This window comes from Amblyomma americanum, chromosome 1 (assembly GCF_052857255.1).
Source record: "Amblyomma americanum isolate KBUSLIRL-KWMA chromosome 1, ASM5285725v1, whole genome shotgun sequence".
Taxonomy (NCBI): domain Eukaryota; kingdom Metazoa; phylum Arthropoda; class Arachnida; order Ixodida; family Ixodidae; genus Amblyomma; species Amblyomma americanum.
Window position 1 is genome coordinate 285,408,802 of NC_135497.1, and position 27,410 is coordinate 285,436,211.

Here is a 27,410-nt window from a genome sequence, read left to right on the forward strand (position 1 = left end):
TTTTTCCCCCTGCAAGCTGGGTATTATGTCAAAGTATAAAAAGAGAAATGTATGTACGGAAACCTAAATGAACGAAGTGCAGCAGGAAGAAATTACAGGGCCCCTCTGCCCATGCAAGCTAAATTGCGGGCAAGTTTGTTCAAAATGAAGAGAATGACTACACAGTCTGCACTTTGACTGTCTTTTTGTGTGCCTTACGTCCCGTCTTGTTCGCGCAGTTTGTACTCGTTAGAGAGTTATAGCGTATCGTTACCGTGTTTACGTTACCGTTAACCGGGCCCGGCAAACGACGTCTGCGCATGCGCCGCCACTTACCGGTCCGCAAGCACTTTACGGAATCTCTTTCAGCGTTGCGGAGAGTTAGCGTTCGCTTGTAAACAAACATGGCGGAGCCCTGCACGGCCGCTTCGGACCAAATACAGCACCGCCACCGCGTTCTTCGGCGCCATTTCTGGCTATACATGAAGGCATTCCCTTTTAATTTGCAAACTCTCACTCATACGTTGAGGTTTGAGTAACAACTAGGCCATGTTTATGAGATTATTTGCCGATTGAGCAGTTAAGCCTGACTATATGTCGTAAACATAGCCAAATAGCAACGACTACACTGGACCTCTTCAGTTTTGTGCCCAATTCAACTATTTTTCTATACTTTCACGAGTTTTTCCTCGAAAGAAAACTGATAATTCTCTTACTATATTTATCAGTAATTAGAGAAAATAAAAAGTTTATCCGGCCCGGAGTTGGCGCGCTTTAACTTACTCCCACTAGATGGCGCCACTGTGTTTGCATCCAGACACAAAAAGAATCGACGATGCGGCACGGCAAACAGGTGTCGTAGTTGCATTTTTTACACCGCTTGCAACGCAACGTGTGCTGTGTATGCAAGCTTACTGAGGTCTACGTAGTGAAATTGTCTACTGGCCAGGGTAGGCAAAGGTGTCTAGCTTCACGGGCACATTTGAAAAGCCGCTGAGTCGGCTGTTAGCTAAAGTGTAGTCGGTACGTCTTTATATGCAGAGAAAAAGATTATTAAAGTGGCATCTCACTTCTAAGAAATTATTGCAATGCATCCGTATTTTTTTTATTAAAAGCTGGGCATGCGCCATCATCATCACTCGTTTTAGAATTACGGTAACTTGTTACGGGAGAGACGGTACGCTAAAACAATTTCTGGCGTGCGCCGCGCTAACCTGAAAGTCCGGCGTCCGGTAACACGGCAAACGGTAACGTAAACCCGGTAACGATATGCTATAACTCTCTAAAGATCTCGACATGTCGGTGAACCCCTCAACCCCGCCTTAAACTTTGTTTTACTTATTGTGTGTCCCGTGACACGGCACTTTCTTCTTTCTTTTGCGGCCACGAATTAAGTTTATTGCTCTTGCTACCGCTAGTGATATTCGTTGCTCATGGGAATATGTCAAAGGCGGCAGCTAAATAATTGCTGCAAACAGATCCCCTAGAGTTGCATTGCCAGCTGGTTGCTAAACGTCACTGGTGGCGGAAAAACAATTCTGAGGGCAGTGCACGTTAAAGATCCCCAGGTGGTCGAAATTATTCCGGAGCCCTCCACTACGGCACCTCTTTCTTCCTTTCTTCTTTCACTCGATCCCTCCTTTTTCCCGTCCCTTACGGCATTGTTAAGGTGTCCAACGATATATGAGACAGATACTGCGCCAATTCCTTTACCCAAAAACCAGTTATTATTAGAGAGCTTTAGTTTCGCGTACGCAGAGGCTTCACGTACGTAGAGCTCTTATGGGTGACCAGTGCGCATGCGCAGAACGCAAAGGGTATGGGCGAGTCTCACGTACGTACGTGAGGTTCGGATTTTTATGTTGCGGTCTTTGCGTTGCTTGCGTACGCAGCGTTGTCAAACATGGCGGCGCCCTGCCCCCCGCTTCACAGCGATAACAGCTTCGTCGCTAATCCATCGACGCGATATCGTGTTCTAAACTGTTGTATTCGCCTTCGATTTGCCCATTCTTACCCTCGCATAAGGTTTCAAGCGACAAATAGCTTTTGTCTTTCAGACAGAAGGGCGATTTTTCAGCTGTTAAGCCTGACGAAGCAGCGTTGGTCGTCGTCATAGCAACCGTCTCGCTATGAATGGCTTGGCTTAAAGACTTGCCTTGGATGATTTAGGCTACAACCAGTGTCTGTGTTTCTTAGTAGATGGCGCTAGGCGTAACGCGCGGCTTGTTTCGCGCACGTGTAACTATAAGGGTTTCAAACCACCTGCGTGCAGGCTACGTAGACTCCTCACGTTTGCGTACGTGAACCCTCTACGTACGTGAAACTAAAACTCTCTGCTATTATTACCACTTCAATCTGCTTACGTGGAGGAATGCGAAATCATGTGTTTTGAGGAAAGGAAACGGTTTTGAGGAAAGGAAAGGGCCCAGTCGCTCTCATACCTCGACAAAGCGGTGGACACCTCAACCCCGCCTTAAAAATTTTGGGATCCATTTTGTGACCCATGACTCGGCTTTTTTTGTGACCTATGGCTCAGCGCATTGTTTTGAGACTCACATTGTGACCAATGACTCAGCACTTTTTGCGACCCATTTTGTGTCCATGACTTATGATCATGACTTTGATGAACACGACTCAACTCCTCCCTCATGCATTGACTCCTGTCATGACCACAATGAATATGATTCCGGTCATGACTCGTGACTTCGGACTAATCACTCAATTACTGACTCACATGACCATGACAATGATCTGACACTCTATATATCATTCGTCATAAACATTCAATCATGACTACTCTACACTAGCTGATGGCGTCATATCATGCGACACATTTTGCGTCCACTTTTGGGGGACACGCCATCTGCAATCAAAGGCTAGCAATGCTTTCGCACTAATAATTGTCTGAAAACCAAGCCCGAGAACGGATTTGCCAGCTGGTTCTGTAGTGTAGTGGTTATCACGTTCGCTTTACACGCGAAAGGTCCCCGGTTCGATCCCGGGCGGAACCACGGTTTCCTTTTTTCTTTTTGTATGGCTGATAGACAAGCAATGTCAGCTGCTTACTCTGGTATTATAGCAATACCGACCTATAATGAAGATGTAAATAACGAATTAAGAGAAGCATCATTGCGAAATCTGGCCTTCGATGCAGTTCCAGTGCATGCGTAATACGTGATATATGGGATCATCAAGCTGCATGTAGTCGTGACTTCAAGCAAAAATGCCTTACCGGACACATGTGAAGTAAAGCAGTAGGGGTTTCTCTTCTTTGGAGCTACACCGCATTTCCCGATAGCGGCGGCGTTCCTGTTTTTATTTTACGTTCGATATTCAAGACATTAATAACTCCTGTCTGATGATCATTAATCGATTGAATAACCTTCAAGAGCATCATGATGGCAGCATTTTTTTCAACAAACTGCTGCGCGGCATTAACTCTGCAATACTACAAGCATAAGCCTGCATGCATTTCGTGATGTGCGTAATATTGTCTAACCAGGTCAGAGACACACTCTGGCAAATTACAGCATCTCACATACCACTACATAGGTTGGAATTAAACCTAACCTTGGAGAAGCTTCTTTCGAGGGCACTCTTGGTCTGCGTGAAGGAAAGAAAATTCTGGGAGCTAACGAAATATCTAGGGGAAAGAAAAGCTTGAGTGTCCGGACTTAAGACATGAAGGATGGCTAATATTTCACAACTTTGAAAAAGCTACAACAATCGATATCTTCCAATCAATAATTATTTTCTTGCTTGTTTTTCTGCTACAGACTACAGGTAAGCATGCAGGTATGCAGAATTTTCAGCTTTCGGTTAACGCCATAGCCATCATACATGCAACGCACTGTACACTTTACTGACGAACTCAAAACAAATACCACTACACGCATATGTGTCGTGTTCGTCGGTAAATTACATAGCACGTTCCATGTACGATGTACAACCATATAGGTCCAGTTCCGGTACTTTTATTTGTCATACCCATGTTGCTTAGCCGTACTGCTCTGGCGAAAGGCAGAGATGCTAGCGGCATTTCGCTGATAGTTTTGAATGATAAACATTCCCGTCTTTCTAAATTTAATAATCATTTTGGAAAGTTACAAACATGGCACCAAACTTGAAGATGGCATCCAAAGCACTAGTTCCAAATTATTACCTACTTTCACTTACCTTTACTGTTTTGAAATGCACATCTGGTATTTAGCTGCAATGAACCTGCCTAGACTACTCGATCAAAATTTTCGCTAAAATACAGCATGGTTTCAGAACGGAAGTTTGTTGAAGGCAGTTCTCTCTAGATATCAAAGCTAATACTTTATTCGTTATTGTACTTCCAAAACCACTCAGTGCTGAGTGTTGTTGCATGTCAATTCAGCTTGTGCGATAATAAATCTGAAAACGTTTAAAGCTGAGGAAACAACACACTGTTCCAACTGGTATTCATTCGGTGCCGTTAGAATTAACATCCCTTCTGTTTCATGAATCAGCACTGCGGCCGCTTTATTGTCATCTGTTTTTGTGAATTTTATTTTCTGCAACGTTTAATAGAAATAGCAAGCCATTTTTTGATGCCTGTTTTGTACACCGGGATGTCTAATCTGAGGGACTGCGCACAGCTGCAGGATGGGCTTGGTCGCGTCGCGTAGTGGTGTCGGGAGATTGTGACACCGAAAGCTCAAAACTGCACTCATGTGCGCTGAAAACAAAACATGAACAAGTTAACAGAAGCTGTTCACCCAGTAATGAAAACATTAGCACACATATTTTGAATAACTGCTGTTCACCCCAGGTCCACCCAAGATCATATGTGATCCGAATAAGCTAGCAGCCTCGTCAGCAGGGCCTGAAAGGCTTTCGGCTGCAACGAAATGTTACCAACGTAAGCAAGGAGGTTAAAGTATTCAGCTACGGATAGTGTCTTAGCCTTATTTTACAGTACGCCAACGATGTTTGAGATAGGTCTCTTCGCATGCACTTTGTAGCTCTAATTGGTGTCCATTCTATCCATTCTCGGCTTCTCCCTGCGAGGTGGGATCGACTGCTTAACACGACCACGCAGAAAAGGGAGTTGAGCTGTTAAGCTGGATTTATCTGTCTATAAAAAACAATGCCCTTCGCCTCAAGTTTTTCACCTGAGTACGAAACTAAAATTCAACTGAGATGATTCACTCTCCCCCTCTCCCCATATCAATAATTGAGTTTTTATCGCTGTTTCAAAGTTCTACCGTGGGCGTCTAGAAATATTGATTTGTTTCAAATATTACATTATCCACGCCACTCCTCCCCTTCCTTTGCATTAATATTTTTGAACGATGCTCGCGGGTTCAAGAAGTAAAGAATGGCATTTAACACAGGGTAGGCGCATCGATCGTACGGAGTAGACTCTGTTCAGGATGCCAAGCTGCCTGGAGAGGACTAATGAGGCAGCGAGTCATAATCTTTTTTCCCCCTGCAAGCTGGGTATTATGTCAAAGTATAAAAAGAGAAATGTATGTACGGAAACCTTAATGAACGAAGTGCAGCAGGAAGAAATTACAGGGCCCCTCTGCCCATGCAAGCTAAATTGCGGGCAAGTTTGTTCAAAATGAAGAGAATGACTACACAGTCTGCACTTTGACTGTCTTTTTGTGTGCCTTACGTCCCGTCTTGTTCGCGCAGTTTGTACTCGTTAGAGAGTTATAGCGTATCGTTACCGTGTTTACGTTACCGTTAACCGGGCCCGGCAAACGACGTCTGCGCATGCGCCGCCACTTACCGGTCCGCAAGCACTTTACGGAATCTCTTTCAGCGTTGCGGAGAGTTAGCGTTCGCTTGTAAACAAACATGGCGGAGCCATGCACGGCCGCTTCGGACCAAATACAGCACCGCCACCGCGTTCTTCGGCGCCATTTCTGGCTATACATGAAGGCATTCCCTTTTAATTTGCAAACTCTCACTCATACGTTGAGGTTTGAGTAACAACTAGGCCATGTTTATGAGATTATTTGCCGATTGAGCAGTTAAGCCTGACTATATGTCGTAAACATAGCCAAATAGCAACGACTACACTGGACCTCTTCAGTTTTGTGCCCAATTCAACTATTTTTCTATACTTTCACGAGTTTTTCCTCGAAAAAAAACTGATAATTCTCTTAATATATTTATCAGTAATTAGAGAAAATAAAAAGTTTATCCGGCCCGGAGTTGGCGCGCTTTAACTTACTCCTACTAGATGGCGCCACTGTGTTTGCATCCAGACACAAAAAGAAGCGACGATGCGGCACGGCAAACAGGTGTCGTAGTTGCATTTTTTACACCGCTTGCAACGCAACGTGCGCTGTGTATGCAAGCTTACTGAGGTCTACGTAGTGAAAATCTCTACGGGCGAGGGTAGGCAAAGGTGTCTAGCTTCACGGGCACATTTGAAAAGCCGCTGAGTCGGCTGTTAGCTAAAGTGTAGTCGGTACGTCTTTATATGCAGAGAAAAAGATTATTAAAGTGGCATCTCACTTCTAAGAAATTATTGCAATGCATCCGTATTTTTTTTATTAAAAGCTGGGCATGCGCCATCATCATCACTCGTTTTAGAATTACGGTAACTTGTTACGGGAGAGACGGTACGCTAAAACAATTTCTGGCGTGCGCCGCGCTAACCTGAAAGTCCGGCGTCCGGTAACACGGCAAACGGTAACGTAAAGCCGGTAACGATATGCTATAACTCTCTAAAGATCTCGACATGTCGGTGAACCCCTCAACCCCGCCTTAAACTTTGTTTTACTTATTGTGTGTCCCGTGACACGGCACTTTCTTCTTTCTTTTGCGGCCACGAATTACGTTTATTGCTCTTGCTACCGCTAGGGATATTCGTTGCTCATGGCAATATGTCAAAGGCGGCAGCTAAATGATTGCTGCAAACAGATCCCCTAGAGTTGCATTGCCAGCTGGTTGCTAAACGTCACTGGTGGCGGAAAAACAATTCTGAGGGCAGTGCACGTTAAAGATCCCCAGGTGGTCGAAATTATTCCGGAGCCCTCCACTACGGCACCTCTTTCTTCCTTTCTTCTTTCACTCGATCCCTCCTTTATCCCGTCCCTTACGGCATTGTTAAGGTGTCCAACGATATATGAGACAGATACTGCGCCGATTCCTTTACCCAAAAACCAGTTATTATTAGAGAGTTTTAGTTTCGCGTACGCAGAGGCTTCACGTACGTAGAGCTCTTATGGGTGACCAGTGCGCATGCGCAGAACGCAAAGGGTATGCGCGAGTCTCACGTACATACGTGACGTTCGGATTTTTACGTTGCGGTCTTTGCGTTGCTTGCGTACGCAGCGTTGTCAAACATGGCGGCGCCCTGCCCCCCGCTTCACAGCGATAACAGCTTCGTCGCTAATCCATCGACGCGATATCGTGTTCTAAACTGTTGTATTCGCCTTCGATTTGCCCATTCTTACCCTCGCATAAGGTTTCAAGCGACAAATAGCTTTTGTCTTTCAGACAGAAGGGCGATTTTTCAGCTGTTAAGCCTGACGAAGCAGCGTTGGTCGTCGTCATAGCAACCGTCTCGCTATGAATGGCTTGGCTTAAAGACTTGCCTTGGATGATTTAGGCTACAACCAGTGTCTGTGTTTCTTAGTAGATGGCGCTAGGCGTAACGCGCGGCTTGTTTCGCGCACGTGTAACTATAAGGGTTTCAAACCACCTGCGTGCAGGCTACGTAGACTCCTCACGTTTGCGTACGTGAACCCTCTACGTACGTGAAACTAAAACTCTCTGCTATTATTACCACTTCAATCTGCTTACGTGGAGGAATGCGAAATCATGTGTTTTGAGGAAAGGAAACGGTTTTGAGGAAAGGAAAGGGCCCAGTCGCTCTCATACCTCGACAAAGCGGTGGACACCTCAACCCCGCCTTAAAAATTTTGGGATCCATTTTGTGACCCATGACTCGGCTTTTTTTGTGACCTATGGCTCAGCGCATTGTTTTGAGACTCACATTGTGACCAATGACTCAGCACTTTTTGCGACCCATTTTGTGTCCATGACTTATGATCATGACTTTGATGAACACGACTCAACTCCTCCCTCATGCATTGACTCCTGTCATGACCACAATGAATATGATTCCGGTCATGACTCGTGACTTCGGACTAATCACTCAATTACTGACTCACATGACCATGACAATGATCTGACACTCTATATATCATTCGTCATAAACATTCAATCATGACTACTCTACACTAGCTGATGGCGTCATATCATGCGACACATTTTGCGTCCACTTTTGGGGGACACGCCATCTGCAATCAAAGGCTAGCAATGCTTTCGCACTAATAATTGTCTGAAAACCAAGCCCGAGAACGGATTTGCCAGCTGGTTCTGTAGTGTAGTGGTTATCACGTTCGCTTTACACGCGAAAGGTCCCCGGTTCGATCCCGGGCGGAACCACGGTTTCCTTTTTTCTTTTTGTATGGCTGATAGACAAGCAATGTCAGCTGCTTACTCTGGTATTATAGCAATACCGACCTATAATGAAGATGTAAATAACGAATTAAGAGAAGCATCATTGCGAAATCTGGCCTTCGATGCAGTTCCAGTGCATGCGTAATACGTGATATATGGGATCATCAAGCTGCATGTAGTCGTGACTTCAAGCAAAAATGCCTTACCGGACACATGTGAAGTAAAGCAGTAGGGGTTTCTCTTCTTTGGAGCTACACCGCATTTCCCGATAGCGGCGGCGTTCCTGTTTTTATTTTACGTTCGATATTCAAGACATTAATAACTCCTGTCTGATGATCATTAATCGATTGAATAACCTTCAAGAGCATCATGATGGCAGCATTTTTTTCAACAAACTGCTGCGCGGCATTAACTCTGCAATACTACAAGCATAAGCCTGCATGCATTTCGTGATGTGCGTAATATTGTCTAACCAGGTCAGAGACACACTCTGGCAAATTACAGCATCTCACATACCACTACATAGGTTGGAATTAAACCTAACCTTGGAGAAGCTTCTTTCGAGGGCACTCTTGGTCTGCGTGAAGGAAAGAAAATTCTGGGAGCTAACGAAATATCTAGGGGAAAGAAAAGCTTGAGTGTCCGGACTTAAGACATGAAGGATGGCTAATATTTCACAACTTTGAAAAAGCTACAACAATCGATATCTTCCAATCAATAATTATTTTCTTGCTTGTTTTTCTGCTACAGACTACAGGTAAGCATGCAGGTATGCAGAATTTTCAGCTTTCGGTTAACGCCATAGCCATCATACATGCAACGCACTGTACACTTTACTGACGAACTCAAAACAAATACCACTACACGCATATGTGTCGTGTTCGTCGGTAAATTACATAGCACGTTCCATGTACGATGTACAACCATATAGGTCCAGTTCCGGTACTTTTATTTGTCATACCCATGTTGCTTAGCCGTACTGCTCTGGCGAAAGGCAGAGATGCTAGCGGCATTTCGCTGATAGTTTTGAATGATAAACATTCCCGTCTTTCTAAATTTAATAATCATTTTGGAAAGTTACAAACATGGCACCAAACTTGAAGATGGCATCCAAAGCACTAGTTCCAAATTATTACCTACTTTCACTTACCTTTACTGTTTTGAAATGCACATCTGGTATTTAGCTGCAATGAACCTGCCTAGACTACTCGATCAAAATTTTCGCTAAAATACAGCATGGTTTCAGAACGGAAGTTTGTTGAAGGCAGTTCTCTCTAGATATCAAAGCTAATACTTTATTCGTTATTGTACTTCCAAAACCACTCAGTGCTGAGTGTTGTTGCATGTCAATTCAGCTTGTGCGATAATAAATCTGAAAACGTTTAAAGCTGAGGAAACAACACACTGTTCCAACTGGTATTCATTCGGTGCCGTTAGAATTAACATCCCTTCTGTTTCATGAATCAGCACTGCGGCCGCTTTATTGTCATCTGTTTTTGTGAATTTTATTTTCTGCAACGTTTAATAGAAATAGCAAGCCATTTTTTGATGCCTGTTTTGTACACCGGGATGTCTAATCTGAGGGACTGCGCACAGCTGCAGGATGGGCTTGGTCGCGTCGCGTAGTGGTGTCGGGAGATTGTGACACCGAAAGCTCAAAACTGCACTCATGTGCGCTGAAAACAAAACATGAACAAGTTAACAGAAGCTGTTCACCCAGTAATGAAAACATTAGCACACATATTTTGAATAACTGCTGTTCACCCCAGGTCCACCCAAGATCATATGTGATCCGAATAAGCTAGCAGCCTCGTCAGCAGGGCCTGAAAGGCTTTCGGCTGCAACAAAATGTTACCAACGTAAGCAAGGAGGTTAAAGTATTCAGCTACGGATAGTGTCTTAGCCTTATTTTACAGTACGCCAACGATGTTTGAGATAGGTCTCTTCGCATGCACTTTGTAGCTCTAATTGGTGTCCATTCTATCCATTCTCGGCTTCTCCCTGCGAGGTGGGATCGACTGCTTAACACGACCACGCAGAAAAGGGAGTTGAGCTGTTAAGCTGGATTTATCTGTCTATAAAAAACAATGCCCTTCGCCTCAAGTTTTTCACCTGAGTACGAAACTAAAATTCAACTGAGATGATTCACTCTCCCCCTCTCCCCATATCAATAATTGAGTTTTTATCGCTGTTTCAAAGTTCTACCGTGGGCGTCTAGAAATATTGATTTGTTTCAAATATTACATTATCCACGCCACTCCTCCCCTTCCTTTGCATTAATATTTTTGAACGATGCTCGCGGGTTCAAGAAGTAAAGAATGGCATTTAACACAGGGTAGGCGCATCGATCGTACGGAGTAGACTCTGTTCAGGATGCCAAGCTGCCTGGAGAGGACTAATGAGGCAGCGAGTCATAATCTTTTTTCCCCCTGCAAGCTGGGTATTATGTCAAAGTATAAAAAGAGAAATGTATGTACGGAAACCTTAATGAACGAAGTGCAGCAGGAAGAAATTACAGGGCCCCTCTGCCCATGCAAGCTAAATTGCGGGCAAGTTTGTTCAAAATGAAGAGAATGACTACACAGTCTGCACTTTGACTGTCTTTTTGTGTGCCTTACGTCCCGTCTTGTTCGCGCAGTTTGTACTCGTTAGAGAGTTATAGCGTATCGTTACCGTGTTTACGTTACCGTTAACCGGGCCCGGCAAACGACGTCTGCGCATGCGCCGCCACTTACCGGTCCGCAAGCACTTTACGGAATCTCTTTCAGCGTTGCGGAGAGTTAGCGTTCGCTTGTAAACAAACATGGCGGAGCCATGCACGGCCGCTTCGGACCAAATACAGCACCGCCACCGCGTTCTTCGGCGCCATTTCTGGCTATACATGAAGGCATTCCCTTTTAATTTGCAAACTCTCACTCATACGTTGAGGTTTGAGTAACAACTAGGCCATGTTTATGAGATTATTTGCCGATTGAGCAGTTAAGCCTGACTATATGTCGTAAACATAGCCAAATAGCAACGACTACACTGGACCTCTTCAGTTTTGTGCCCAATTCAACTATTTTTCTATACTTTCACGAGTTTTTCCTCGAAAAAAAACTGATAATTCTCTTAATATATTTATCAGTAATTAGAGAAAATAAAAAGTTTATCCGGCCCGGAGTTGGCGCGCTTTAACTTACTCCTACTAGATGGCGCCACTGTGTTTGCATCCAGACACAAAAAGAAGCGACGATGCGGCACGGCAAACAGGTGTCGTAGTTGCATTTTTTACACCGCTTGCAACGCAACGTGCGCTGTGTATGCAAGCTTACTGAGGTCTACGTAGTGAAAATCTCTACGGGCGAGGGTAGGCAAAGGTGTCTAGCTTCACGGGCACATTTGAAAAGCCGCTGAGTCGGCTGTTAGCTAAAGTGTAGTCGGTACGTCTTTATATGCAGAGAAAAAGATTATTAAAGTGGCATCTCACTTCTAAGAAATTATTGCAATGCATCCGTATTTTTTTTATTAAAAGCTGGGCATGCGCCATCATCATCACTCGTTTTAGAATTACGGTAACTTGTTACGGGAGAGACGGTACGCTAAAACAATTTCTGGCGTGCGCCGCGCTAACCTGAAAGTCCGGCGTCCGGTAACACGGCAAACGGTAACGTAAAGCCGGTAACGATATGCTATAACTCTCTAAAGATCTCGACATGTCGGTGAACCCCTCAACCCCGCCTTAAACTTTGTTTTACTTATTGTGTGTCCCGTGACACGGCACTTTCTTCTTTCTTTTGCGGCCACGAATTACGTTTATTGCTCTTGCTACCGCTAGGGATATTCGTTGCTCATGGCAATATGTCAAAGGCGGCAGCTAAATGATTGCTGCAAACAGATCCCCTAGAGTTGCATTGCCAGCTGGTTGCTAAACGTCACTGGTGGCGGAAAAACAATTCTGAGGGCAGTGCACGTTAAAGATCCCCAGGTGGTCGAAATTATTCCGGAGCCCTCCACTACGGCACCTCTTTCTTCCTTTCTTCTTTCACTCGATCCCTCCTTTATCCCGTCCCTTACGGCATTGTTAAGGTGTCCAACGATATATGAGACAGATACTGCGCCGATTCCTTTACCCAAAAACCAGTTATTATTAGAGAGTTTTAGTTTCGCGTACGCAGAGGCTTCACGTACGTAGAGCTCTTATGGGTGACCAGTGCGCATGCGCAGAACGCAAAGGGTATGCGCGAGTCTCACGTACATACGTGACGTTCGGATTTTTACGTTGCGGTCTTTGCGTTGCTTGCGTACGCAGCGTTGTCAAACATGGCGGCGCCCTGCCCCCCGCTTCACAGCGATAACAGCTTCGTCGCTAATCCATCGACGCGATATCGTGTTCTAAACTGTTGTATTCGCCTTCGATTTGCCCATTCTTACCCTCGCATAAGGTTTCAAGCGACAAATAGCTTTTGTCTTTCAGACAGAAGGGCGATTTTTCAGCTGTTAAGCCTGACGAAGCAGCGTTGGTCGTCGTCATAGCAACCGTCTCGCTATGAATGGCTTGGCTTAAAGACTTGCCTTGGATGATTTAGGCTACAACCAGTGTCTGTGTTTCTTAGTAGATGGCGCTAGGCGTAACGCGCGGCTTGTTTCGCGCACGTGTAACTATAAGGGTTTCAAACCACCTGCGTGCAGGCTACGTAGACTCCTCACGTTTGCGTACGTGAACCCTCTACGTACGTGAAACTAAAACTCTCTGCTATTATTACCACTTGAGTCTGCTTACGTGGAGGAATGCGAAATCATGTGTTTTGAGGAAAGGAAACGTTTTTGAGGAAAGGAAAGGGCCCAGTCGCTCTCAGACCTCGACAAAGCGGTGGACACCTCAACCCCGCCTTAAAAATTTTGGGATCCATTTTGTGACCCATGACTCGGCTTTTTTTGTGACCTATGGCTCAGCGCATTGTTTTGAGACTCACATTGTGACCAATGACTCAGCACTTTTTGCGACCCAATTTGTGTCCATGACTTATGATCATGACTTTGATGAACACGACTCAACTCCTTCCTCATGCATTGACTCCTGTCATGACCACATTGAATATGATTCCGGTCATGACTCGGGACTTCGGACTGTTCACTCAATTACTGACTCACATGACCATGACAATGATCTGACACTCTATATATCATTCGTCATAAACATTCAATCATGACTACTCTACACTAGCTGATGGCGTCATATCATGCGACACATTTTGTGTCCACGTTTGGGGGACACGCCATCTGCAATCAAAGGCTAGCAATGCTTTCGCACTAATAATTATCTGAAAACCAAGCCCGAGAACGGATTTGCCAGCTGGTTCTGTAGTGTAGTGGTTATCACGTTCGCTTTACACGCGAAAGGTCCCCGGTTCGATCCCGGGCGGAACCACAGTTTTCTTCTTTTTTTTTATGGCTGATAGACAAGCAATGTCAGCTGCTTACTCTGGTATTATAGCAATACCGACCTCTAATGAAGATGTAAATAACGAATTAAGAGAAGCATCATTGCGAAATCTGGCCATCGATGCAGTTCCAGTGCATGCGTAATACGTGATATTTGGGATCGTCAAGCTGCATGTAGTCGTGACTTCAAGCAAAAATGCCTTACCGGACACATGTGAAGTAAAGCAGTAGGGGTTTCTCTTCTTTGGAGCTACACCGCATTTCCCGATAGCGGCGTTCCTGTTTTTATTTTACGTTCGATATTCAAGACATTAATAACTCCTGTCTGATGATCATTAATCGATTGAATAACCTTCAAGAGCATCATGATGGCAGCATTTTTTTCAACAAACTGCTGCGCGGCATTAACTCTGCAATACTACAAGCATAAGCCTGCATGCATTTCGTGATGTGCGTAATATTGTCTAACCAGGTCAGAGACACACTCTGGCAAATTACAGCATCTCACATACCACTACATAGGTTGGAATTAAACCTAACCTTGGAGAAGCTTCTTTCGAGGGCACTCTTGGTCTGCGTGAAGGAAAGAAAATTCTGGGAGCTAACGAAATATCTAGGGGAAAGAAAAGCTTGAGTGTTAGGACTTAAGACATGAAGGATGGCTAATACTTCACAACTTTGAAAAAGCTACAACAATCGATATCTTCCAATCAATAATTATTTTCTTGCTTGTTTTTCTTCTACAGACTACAGGTAAGCATGCAGGTATGCAGAATTTTCAGCTTTCGGTTAACGCCATAGCCATCATACATGCAACGCACTGTACACTTTACTGACGAACTCAAAACAAATACCACTACACGCATATGTGTCGTGTTCGTCGGTAAATTACATAGCACGTTCCATGTACGATGTACAACCATATAGGTCCAGTTCCGGTACTTTTATTTGTCATACCCATGTTGCTTAGCCGTACTGCTCTGGCGAAAGGCAGAGATGCTAGCGGCATTTCGCTGATAGTTTTGAATGATAAACATTCCCGTCTTTCTAAATTTAATAATCATTTTGGAAAGTTACAAACATGGCACCAAGCTTGAAGATGGCATCCAAAGCACTAGTTCCAAATTATTACCTACTTTCACTTACCTTTACTGTTTTGAAATGCACATCTGGTATTTAGCTGCAATGAACCTGCCTAGACTACTCGATCAAAATTTTCGCTAAAATACAGCATGGTTTCAGAACGGAAGTTTGTTGAAGGCAGTTCTCTCTAGATATCAAAGCTAATACTTTATTCGTTATTGTACTTCCAAAACCACTCAGTGCTGAGTGTTGTTGCATGTCAATTCAGCTTGTGCGATAATAAATCTGAAAACGTTTAAAGCTGAGGAAACAACACACTGTTCCAACTGGTATTCATTCGGTGCCGTTAGAATTAACATCCCTTCTGTTTCATGAATCAGCACTGCGGCCGCTTTATTGTCATCTGTTTTTGTGAATCTTATTTTCTGCAACGTTTAATAGAAATAGCAAGCCATTTTTTGATGCCTGTTTTGTACACCGGGATGTCTAATCTGAGGGACTGCGCACAGCTGCAGGATGGGCTTGGTCGCGTCGCGTAGTGGTGTCGGGAGATTGTGACACCGAAAGCTCAAAACTGCACTCATGTGCGCTGAAAACAAAACATGAACAAGTTAACAGAAGCTGTTCACCCAGTAATGAAAACATTAGCACACATATTTTGAATAACTGCTGTTCACCCCAGGTCCACCCAAGATCATATGTGATCCGAATAAGCTAGCAGCCTCGTCAGCAGGGCCTGAAAGGCTTTCGGCTGCAACGAAATGTTACCAACGTAAGCAAGGAGGTTAAAGTATTCAGCTACGGATAGTGTCTTAGCCTTATTTTACAGTACGCCAACGATGTTTGAGTTAGGTCTCTTCGCATGCACTTTGTAGCTCTAATTGGTGTCCATTCTATCCATTCTCGGCTTCTCCCTGCGAGGTGGGATCGACTGCTTAACACGACCACGCAGAAAAGGGAGTTGAGCTGTTAAGCTGGATTTATCTGTCTATAAAAAACAATGCCCTTCGCCTCAAGTTTTTCACCTGAGTACGAAACTAAAATTCAACTGAGATGATTCACTCTCCCCCTCTCCCCATATCAATAATTGAGTTTTTATCGCTGTTTCAAAGTTCTACTGTGGGCGTCTAGAAATATTGATTTGTTTCAAATATTACATTATCCACGCCACTCCTCCCCTTCCTTTGCATTAATATTTTTGAACGATGCTCGCGGGTTCAAGAAGTAAAGAATGGCATTTAACACAGGGTAGGCGCATCGATCGTACGGAGTAGACTCTGTTCAGGATGCCAAGCTGCCTGGAGAGGACTAATGAGGCAGCGAGTCATAATCTTTTTTCCCCCTGCAAGCTGGGTATTATGTCAAAGTATAAAAAGAGAAATGTATGTACGGAAACCTTAATGAACGAAGTGCAGCAGGAAGAAATTACAGGGCCCCTCTGCCCATGCAAGCTAAATTGCGGGCAAGTTTGTTCAAAATGAAGAGAATGACTACACAGTCTGCACTTTGACTGTCTTTTTGTGTGCCTTACGTCCCGTCTTGTTCGCGCAGTTTGTACTCGTTAGAGAGTTATAGCGTATCGTTACCGTGTTTACGTTACCGTTAACCGGGCCCGGCAAACGACGTCTGCGCATGCGCCGCCACTTACCGGTCCGCAAGCACTTTACGGAATCTCTTTCAGCGTTGCGGAGAGTTAGCGTTCGCTTGTAAACAAACATGGCGGAGCCATGCACGGCCGCTTCGGACCAAATACAGCACCGCCACCGCGTTCTTCGGCGCCATTTCTGGCTATACATGAAGGCATTCCCTTTTAATTTGCAAACTCTCACTCATACGTTGAGGTTTGAGTAACAACTAGGCCATGTTTATGAGATCATTTGCCGATTGAGCAGTTAAGCCTGACTATATGTCGTAAACATAGCCAAATAGCAACGACTACACTGGACCTCTTCAGTTTTGTGCCCAATTCAACTATTTTTCTATACTTTCACGAGTTTTTCCTCGAAAAAAAACTGATAATTCTCTTAATATATTTATCAGTAATTAGAGAAAATAAAAAGTTTATCCGGCCCGGAGTTGGCGCGCTTTAACTTACTCCTACTAGATGGCGCCACTGTGTTTGCATCCAGACACAAAAAGAAGCGACGATGCGGCACGGCAAACAGGTGTCGTAGTTGCATTTTTTACACCGCTTGCAACGCAACGTGCGCTGTGTATGCAAGCTTACTGAGGTCTACGTAGTGAAAATCTCTACGGGCGAGGGTAGGCAAAGGTGTCTAGCTTCACGGGCACATTTGAAAAGCCGCTGAGTCGGCTGTTAGCTAAAGTGTAGTCGGTACGTCTTTATATGCAGAGAAAAAGATTATTAAAGTGGCATCTCACTTCTAAGAAATTATTGCAATGCATCCGTATTTTTTTTATTAAAAGCTGGGCATGCGCCATCATCATCACTCGTTTTAGAATTACGGTAACTTGTTACGGGAGAGACGGTACGCTAAAACAATTTCTGGCGTGCGCCGCGCTAACCTGAAAGTCCGGCGTCCGGTAACACGGCAAACGGTAACGTAAAGCCGGTAACGATATGCTATAACTCTCTAAAGATCTCGACATGTCGGTGAACCCCTCAACCCCGCCTTAAACTTTGTTTTACTTATTGTGTGTCCCGTGACACGGCACTTTCTTCTTTCTTTTGCGGCCACGAATTACGTTTATTGCTCTTGCTACCGCTAGTGATATTCGTTGCTCATGGCAATATGTCAAAGGCGGCAGCTAAATGATTGCTGCAAACAGATCCCCTAGAGTTGCATTGCCAGCTGGTTGCTAAACGTCACTGGTGGCGGAAAAACAATTCTGAGGGCAGGGCACGTTAAAGATCCCCAGGTGGTCGAAATTATTCCGGAGCCCTCCAGTACGGCACCTCTTTCTTCCTTTCTTCTTTCACTCGATCCCTCCTTTATCCCGTCCCTTACGGCATTGTTAAGGTGTCCAACGATATATGAGACAGATACTGCGCCGATTCCTTTACCCAAAAACCAGTTATTATTAGAGAGTTTTAGTTTCGCGTACGCAGAGGCTTCACGTACGTAGAGCTCTTATGGGTGACCAGTGCGCATGCGCAGAACGCAAAGGGTATGCGCGAGTCTCACGTACATACGTGACGTTCGGATTTTTACGTTGCGGTCTTTGCGTTGCTTGCGTACGCAGCGTTGTCAAACATGGCGGCGCCCTGCCCCCCGCTTCACAGCGATAACAGCTTCGTCGCTAATCCATCGACGCGATATCGTGTTCTAAACTGTTGTATTCGCCTTCGATTTGCCCATTCTTACCCTCGCATAAGGTTTCAAGCGACAAATAGCTTTTGTCTTTCAGACAGAAGGGCGATTTTTCAGCTGTTAAGCCTGACGAAGCAGCGTTGGTCGTCGTCATAGCAACCGTCTCGCTATGAATGGCTTGGCTTAAACACTTGCCTTGGATGATTTAGGCTACAACCAGTGTCTGTGTTTCTTAGTAGATGGCGCTAGGCGTAACGCGCGGCTTGTTTCGCGCACGTGTAACTATAAGGGTTTCAAACCACCTGCGTGCAGGCTACGTAGACTCCTCACGTTTGCGTACGTGAACCCTCTACGTACGTGAAACTAAAACTCTCTGCTATTATTACCACTTCAGTCTGCTTACGTGGAGGAATGCGAAATCATGTGTTTTGAGGAAAGGAAACGTTTTTGAGGAAAGGAAAGGGCCCAGTCGCTCTCAGACCTCGACAAAGCGGTGGACACCTCAACCCCGCCTTAAAAATTTTGGGATCCATTTTGTGACCCATGACTCGGCTTTTTTTGTGACCTATGGCTCAGCGCATTGTTTTGAGACTCACATTGTGACCAATGACTCAGCACTTTTTGCGACCCAATTTGTGTCCATGACTTATGATCATGACTTTGATGAACACGACTCAACTCCTTCCTCATGCATTGACTCCTGTCATGACCACATTGAATATGATTCCGGTCATGACTCGGGACTTCGGACTGTTCACTCAATTACTGACTCACATGACCATGACAATGATCTGACACTCTATATATCATTCGTCATAAACATTCAATCATGACTACTCTACACTAGCTGATGGCGTCATATCATGCGACACATTTTGTGTCCACTTTTGGGGGACACGCCATCTGCAATCAAAGGCTAGCAATGCTTTCGCACTAATAATTATCTGAAAACCAAGCCCGAGAACGGATTTGCCAGCTGGTTCTGTAGTGTAGTGGTTATCACGTTCGCTTTACACGCGAAAGGTCCCCGGTTCGATCCCGGGCGGAACCACAGTTTTCTTCTTTTTTTTTTATGGCTGATAGACAAGCAATGTCAGCTGCTTACTCTGGTATTATAGCAATACCGACCTCTAATGAAGATATAAATAACGAATTAAGAGAAGCATCATTGCGAAATCTGGCCATCGATGCAGTTCCAGTGCATGCGTAATACGTGATATTTGGGATCGTCAAGCTGCATGTAGTCGTGACTTCAAGCAAAAATGCCTTACCGGACACATGTGAAGTAAAGCAGTAGGGGTTTCTCTTCTTTGGAGCTACACCGCATTTCCCGATAGCGGCGTTCCTGTTTTTATTTTACGTTCGATATTCAAGACATTAATAACTCCTGTCTGATGATCATTAATCGATTGAATAACCTTCAAGAGCATCATGATGGCAGCATTTTTTTCAACAAACTGCTGCGCGGCATTAACTCTGCAATACTACAAGCATAAGCCTGCATGCATTTCGTGATGTGCGTAATATTGTCTAACCAGGTCAGAGACACACTCTGGCAAATTACAGCATCTCACATACCACTACATAGGTTGGAATTAAACCTAACCTTGGAGAAGCTTCTTTCGAGGGCACTCTTGGTCTGCGTGAAGGAAAGAAAATTCTGGGAGCTAACGAAATATCTAGGGGAAAGAAAAGCTTGAGTGTCCGGACTTAAGACATGAAGGATGGCTAATACTTCACAACTTTGAAAAAGCTACAACAATCGATATCTTCCAATCAATAATTATTTTCTTGCTTGTTTTCTTCTACAGACTACAGGTAAGCATGCAGGTATGCAGAATTTTCAGCTTTCGGTTAACGCCATAGCCATCATACATGCAACGCACTGTACACTTTACTGACGAACTCAAAACAAATACCACTACACGCATATGTGTCGTGTTCGTCGGTAAATTACATAGCACGTTCCATGTACGATGTACAACCATATAGGTCCAGTTCCGGTACTTTTATTTGTCATACCCATGTTGCTTAGCCGTACTGCTCTGGCGAAAGGCAGAGATGCTAGCGGCATTTCGCTGATAGTTTTGAATGATAAACATTCCCGTCTTTCTAAATTTAATAATCATTTTGGAAAGTTACAAACATGGCACCAAGCTTGAAGATGGCATCCAAAACACTAGTTCCAAATTATTACCTACTTTCACTTACCTTTACTGTTTTGAAATGCACATCTGGTATTTAGCTGCAATGAACCTGCCTAGACTACTCGATCAAAATTTTCGCTAAAATACAGCATGGTTTCAGAACGGAAGTTTGTTGAAGGCAGTTCTCTCTAGATATCAAAGCTAATACTTTATTCGTTATTGTACTTCCAAAACCACTCAGTGCTGAGTGTTGTTGCATGTCAATTCAGCTTGTGCGATAATAAATCTGAAAACGTTTAAAGCTGAGGAAACAACACACTGTTCCAACTGGTATTCATTCGGTGCCGTTAGAATTAACATCCCTTCTGTTTCATGAATCAGCACTGCGGCCGCTTTATTGTCATCTGTTTTTGTGAATCTTATTTTCTGCAACGTTTAATAGAAATAGCAAGCCATTTTTTGATGCCTGTTTTGTACACCGGGATGTCTAATCTGAGGGACTGCGCACAGCTGCAGGATGGGCTTGGTCGCGTCGCGTAGTGGTGTCGGGAGATTGTGACACCGAAAGCTCAAAACTGCACTCATGTGCGCTGAAAACAAAACATGAACAAGTTAACAGAAGCTGTTCACCCAGTAATGAAAACATTAGCACACATATTTTGAATAACTGCTGTTCACCCCAGGTCCACCCAAGATCATATGTGATCCGAATAAGCTAGCAGCCTCGTCAGCAGGGCCTGAAAGGCTTTCGGCTGCAACGAAATGTTACCAACGTAAGCAAGGAGGTTAAAGTATTCAGCTACGGATAGTGTCTTAGCCTTATTTTACAGTACGCCAACGATGTTTGAGATAGGTCTCTTCGCATGCACTTTGTAGCTCTAATTGGTGTCCATTCCATCCATTCTCGGCTTCTCCCTGCGAGGTGGGATCGACTGCTTAACACGACCACGCAGAAAAGGGAGTTGAGCTGTTAAGCTGGATTTATCTGTCTATAAAAAACAATGCCCTTCGCCTCAAGTTTTTCACCTGAGTACGAAACTAAAATTCAACTGAGATGATTCACTCTCCCCCTCTCCCCATATCAATAATTGAGTTTTTATCGCTGTTTCAAAGTTCTACTGTGGGCGTCTAGAAATATTGATTTGTTTCAAATATTACATTATCCACGCCACTCCTCCCCTTCCTTTGCATTAATATTTTTGAACGATGCTCGCGGGTTCAAGAAGTAAAGAATGGCATTTAACACAGGGTAGGCGCATCGATCGTACGGAGTAGACTCTGTTCAGGATGCCAAGCTGCCTGGAGAGGACTAATGAGGCAGCGAGTCATAATCTTTTTTCCCCCTGCAAGCTGGGTATTATGTCAAAGTATAAAAAGAGAAATGTATGTACGGAAACCTTAATGAACGAAATGCAGCAGGAAGAAATTACAGGGCCCCTCTGCCCATGCAAGCTAAATTGCGGGCAAGTTTGTTCAAAATGAAGAGAATGACTACACAGTCTGCACTTTGACTGTCTTTTTGTGTGCCTTACGTCCCGTCTTGTTCGCGCAGTTTGTACTCGTTAGAGAGTTATAGCGTATCGTTACCGTGTTTACGTTACCGTTAACCGGGCCCGGCAAACGACGTCTGCGCATGCGCCGCCACTTACCGGTCCGCAAGCACTTTACGGAATCTCTTTCAGCGTTGCGGAGAGTTAGCGTTCGCTTGTAAACAAACATGGCGGAGCCATGCACGGCCGCTTCGGACCAAATACAGCACCGCCACCGCGTTCTTCGGCGCCATTTCTGGCTATACATGAAGGCATTCCCTTTTAATTTGCAAACTCTCACTCATACGTTGAGGTTTGAGTAACAACTAGGCCATGTTTATGAGATTATTTGCCGATTGAGCAGTTAAGCCTGACTATATGTCGTAAACATAGCCAAATAGCAACGACTACACTGGACCTCTTCAGTTTTGTGCCCAATTCAACTATTTTTCTATACTTTCACGAGTTTTTCCTCGAAAAAAAAACTGATAATTCTCTTAATATATTTATCAGTAATTAGAGAAAATAAAAAGTTTATCCGGCCCGGAGTTGGCGCGCTTTAACTTACTCCTACTAGATGGCGCCACTGTGTTTGCATCCAGACACAAAAAGAAGCGACGATGCGGCACGGCAAACAGGTGTCGTAGTTGCATTTTTTACACCGCTTGCAACGCAACGTGCGCTGTGTATGCAAGCTTACTGAGGTCTACGTAGTGAAAATCTCTACGGGCGAGGGTAGGCAAAGGTGTCTAGCTTCACGGGCACATTTGAAAAGCCGCTGAGTCGGCTGTTAGCTAAAGTGTAGTCGGTACGTCTTTATATGCAGAGAAAAAGATTATTAAAGTGGCATCTCACTTCTAAGAAATTATTGCAATGCATCCGTATTTTTTTTATTAAAAGCTGGGCATGCGCCATCATCATCACTCGTTTTAGAATTACGGTAACTTGTTACGGGAGAGACGGTACGCTAAAACAATTTCTGGCGTGCGCCGCGCTAACCTGAAAGTCCGGCGTCCGGTAACACGGCAAACGGTAACGTAAAGCCGGTAACGATATGCTATAACTCTCTAAAGATCTCGACATGTCGGTGAACCCCTCAACCCCGCCTTAAACTTTGTTTTACTTATTGTGTGTCCCGTGACACGGCACTTTCTTCTTTCTTTTGCGGCCACGAATTACGTTTATTGCTCTTGCTACCGCTAGTGATATTCGTTGCTCATGGCAATATGTCAAAGGCGGCAGCTAAATGATTGCTGCAAACAGATCCCCTAGAGTTGCATTGCCAGCTGGTTGCTAAACGTCACTGGTGGCGGAAAAACAATTCTGAGGGCAGTGCACGTTAAAGATCCCCAGGTGGTCGAAATTATTCCGGAGCCCTCCACTACGGCACCTCTTTCTTCCTTTCTTCTTTCACTCGATCCCTCCTTTATCCCGTCCCTTACGGCATTGTTAAGGTGTCCAACGATATATGAGACAGATACTGCGCCGATTCCTTTACCCAAAAACCAGTTATTATTAGAGAGTTTTAGTTTCGCGTACGCAGAGGCTTCACGTACGTAGAGCTCTTATGGGTGACCAGTGCGCATGCGCAGAACGCAAAGGGTATGCGCGAGTCTCACGTACATACGTGACGTTCGGATTTTTACGTTGCGGTCTTTGCGTTGCTTGCGTACGCAGCGTTGTCAAACATGGCGGCGCCCTGCCCCCCGCTTCACAGCGATAACAGCTTCGTCGCTAATCCATCGACGCGATATCGTGTTCTAAACTGTTGTATTCGCCTTCGATTTGCCCATTCTTACCCTCGCATAAGGTTTCAAGCGACAAATAGCTTTTGTCTTTCAGACAGAAGGGCGATTTTTCAGCTGTTAAGCCTGACGAAGCAGCGTTGGTCGTCGTCATAGCAACCGTCTCGCTATGAATGGCTTGGCTTAAAGACTTGCCTTGGATGATTTAGGCTACAACCAGTGTCTGTGTTTCTTAGTAGATGGCGCTAGGCGTAACGCGCGGCTTGTTTCGCGCACGTGTAACTATAAGGGTTTCAAACCACCTGCGTGCAGGCTACGTAGACTCCTCACGTTTGCGTACGTGAACCCTCTACGTACGTGAAACTAAAACTCTCTGCTATTATTACCACTTCAGTCTGCTTACGTGGAGGAATGCGAAATCATGTGTTTTGAGGAAAGGAAACGTTTTTGAGGAAAGGAAAGGGCCCAGTCGCTCTCAGACCTCGACAAAGCGGTGGACACCTCAACCCCGCCTTAAAAATTTTGGGATCCATTTTGTGACCCATGACTCGGCTTTTTTTGTGACCTATGGCTCAGCGCATTGTTTTGAGACTCACATTGTGACCAATGACTCAGCACTTTTTGCGACCCATTTTGTGTCCATGACTTATGATCATGACTTTGATGAACACGACTCAACTCCTTCCTCATGCATTGACTCCTGTCATGACCACATTGAATATGATTCCGGTCATGACTCGGGACTTCGGACTGTTCACTCAATTACTGACTCACATGACCATGACAATGATCTGACACTCTATATATCATTCGTCATAAACATTCAATCATGACTACTCTACACTAGCTGATGGCGTCATATCATGCGACACATTTTGTGTCCACTTTTGGGGGACACGCCATCTGCAATCAAAGGCTAGCAATGCTTTCGCACTAATAATTATCTGAAAACCAAGCCCGAGAACGGATTTGCCAGCTGGTTCTGTAGTGTAGTGGTTATCACGTTCGCTTTACACGCGAAAGGTCCCCAGTTCGATCCCGGGCGGAACCACAGTTTTCTTCTTTTTTTTTATGGCTGATAGACAAGCAATGTCAGCTGCTTACTCTGGTATTATAGCAATACCGACCTCTAATGAAGATATAAATAACGAATTAAGAGAAGCATCATTGCGAAATCTGGCCATCGATGCAGTTCCAGTGCATGCGTAATACGTGATATTTGGGATCGTCAAGCTGCATGTAGTCGTGACTTCAAGCAAAAATGCCTTACCGGACACATGTGAAGTAAAGCAGTAGGGGTTTCTCTTCTTTGGAGCTACACCGCATTTCCCGATAGCGGCGTTCCTGTTTTTATTTTACGTTCGATATTCAAGACATTAATAACTCCTGTCTGATGATCATTAATCGATTGAATAACCTTCAAGAGCATCATGATGGCAGCATTTTTTTCAACAAACTGCTGCGCGGCATTAACTCTGCAATACTACAAGCATAAGCCTGCATGCATTTCGTGATGTGCGTAATATTGTCTAACCAGGTCAGAGACACACTCTGGCAAATTACAGCATCTCACATACCACTACATAGGTTGGAATTAAACCTAACCTTGGAGAAGCTTCTTTCGAGGGCACTCTTGGTCTGCGTGAAGGAAAGAAAATTCTGGGAGCTAACGAAATATCTAGGGGAAAGAAAAGCTTGAGTGTCCGGACTTAAGACATGAAGGATGGCTAATACTTCACAACTTTGAAAAAGCTACAACAATCGATATCTTCCAATCAATAATTATTTTCTTGCTTGTTTTTCTGCTACAGACTACAGGTAAGCATGCAGGTATGCAGAATTTTCAGCTTTCGGTTAACGCCATAGCCATCATACATGCAACGCACTGTACACTTTACTGACGAACTCAAAACAAATACCACTACACGCATATGTGTCGTGTTCGTCGGTAAATTACATAGCACGTTCCATGTACGATGTACAACCATATAGGTCCAGTTCCGGTACTTTTATTTGTCATACCCATGTTGCTTAGCCGTACTGCTCTGGCGAAAGGCAGAGATGCTAGCGGCATTTCGCTGATAGTTTTGAATGATAAACATTCCCGTCTTTCTAAATTTAATAATCATTTTGGAAAGTTACAAACATGGCACCAAGCTTGAAGATGGCATCCAAAGCACTAGTTCCAAATTATTACCTACTTTCACTTACCTTTACTGTTTTGAAATGCACATCTGGTATTTAGCTGCAATGAACCTGCCTAGACTACTCGATCAAAATTTTCGCTAAAATACAGCATGGTTTCAGAACGGAAGTTTGTTGAAGGCAGTTCTCTCTAGATATCAAAGCTAATACTTTATTCGTTATTGTACTTCCAAAACCACTCAGTGCTGAGTGTTGTTGCATGTCAATTCAGCTTGTGCGATAATAAATCTGAAAACGTTTAAAGCTGAGGAAACAACACACTGTTCCAACTGGTATTCATTCGGTGCCGTTAGAATTAACATCCCTTCTGTTTCATGAATCAGCACTGCGGCCGCTTTATTGTCATCTGTTTTTGTGAATCTTATTTTCTGCAACGTTTAATAGAAATAGCAAGCCATTTTTTGATGCCTGTTATGTACACCGGGATGTCTAATCTGAGGGACTGCGCACAGCTGCAGGATGGGCTTGGTCGCGTCGCGTAGTGGTGTCGGGAGATTGTGACACCGAAAGCTCAAAACTGCACTCATGTGCGCTGAAAACAAAACATGAACAAGTTAACAGAAGCTGTTCACCCAGTAATGAAAACATTAGCACACATATTTTGAATAACTGCTGTTCACCCCAGGTCCACCCAAGATCATATGTGATCCGAATAAGCTAGCAGCCTCGTCAGCAGGGCCTGAAAGGCTTTCGGCTGCAACGAAATGTTACCAACGTAAGCAAGGAGGTTAAAGTATTCAGCTACGGATAGTGTCTTAGCCTTATTTTACAGTACGCCAACGATGTTTGAGATAGGTCTCTTCGCATGCACTTTGTAGCTCTAATTGGTGTCCATTCTATCCATTCTCGGCTTCTCCCTGCGAGGTGGGATCGACTGCTTAACACGACCACGCAGAAAAGGGAGTTGAGCTGTTAAGCTGGATTTATCTGTCTATAAAAAACAATGCCCTTCGCCTCAAGTTTTTCACCTGAGTACGAAACTAAAATTCAACTGAGATGATTCACTCTCCCCCTCTCCCCATATCAATAATTGAGTTTTTATCGCTGTTTCAAAGTTCTACTGTGGGCGTCTAGAAATATTGATTTGTTTCAAATATTACATTATCCACGCCACTCCTCCCCTTCCTTTGCATTAATATTTTTGAACGATGCTCGCGGGTTCAAGAAGTAAAGAATGGCATTTAACACAGGGTAGGCGCATCGATCGTACGGAGTAGACTCTGTTCAGGATGCCAAGCTGCCTGGAGAGGACTAATGAGGCAGCGAGTCATAATCTTTTTTCCCCCTGCAAGCTGGGTATTATGTCAAAGTATAAAAAGAGAAATGTATGTACGGAAACCTTAATGAACGAAGTGCAGCAGGAAGAAATTACAGGGCCCCTCTGCCCATGCAAGCTAAATTGCGGGCAAGTTTGTTCAAAATGAAGAGAATGACTACACAGTCTGCACTTTGACTGTCTTTTTGTGTGCCTTACGTCCCGTCTTGTTCGCGCAGTTTGTACTCGTTAGAGAGTTATAGCGTATCGTTACCGTGTTTACGTTACCGTTAACCGGGCCCGGCAAACGACGTCTGCGC

The 27,410-nt window shown here is 44.3% G+C and overlaps 1 protein-coding gene and 5 non-coding genes across 6 annotated transcripts in view; all 6 read left to right on the forward strand.

The window, feature by feature from the left end:
* Nucleotides 1-27,410, forward strand: part of LOC144097694 (nose resistant to fluoxetine protein 6-like) — a 124,575-nt gene that overhangs the window by 76,087 nt on the left and 21,078 nt on the right. The window lies entirely within an intron of this gene.
* TRNAV-UAC (transfer RNA valine (anticodon UAC)) lies at nucleotides 2,918-2,990 on the forward strand. The gene has a single exon. It is a non-coding gene; the product is annotated as a tRNA-Val (tRNA).
* TRNAV-UAC (transfer RNA valine (anticodon UAC)) lies at nucleotides 8,343-8,415 on the forward strand. The gene has a single exon. It is a non-coding gene; the product is annotated as a tRNA-Val (tRNA).
* Nucleotides 13,768-13,840, forward strand: TRNAV-UAC (transfer RNA valine (anticodon UAC)). The gene has a single exon. It is a non-coding gene; the product is annotated as a tRNA-Val (tRNA).
* On the forward strand, nucleotides 19,188-19,260 carry TRNAV-UAC (transfer RNA valine (anticodon UAC)). The gene has a single exon. It is a non-coding gene; the product is annotated as a tRNA-Val (tRNA).
* Nucleotides 24,609-24,681, forward strand: TRNAV-UAC (transfer RNA valine (anticodon UAC)). Its single transcript has one exon. It is a non-coding gene; the product is annotated as a tRNA-Val (tRNA).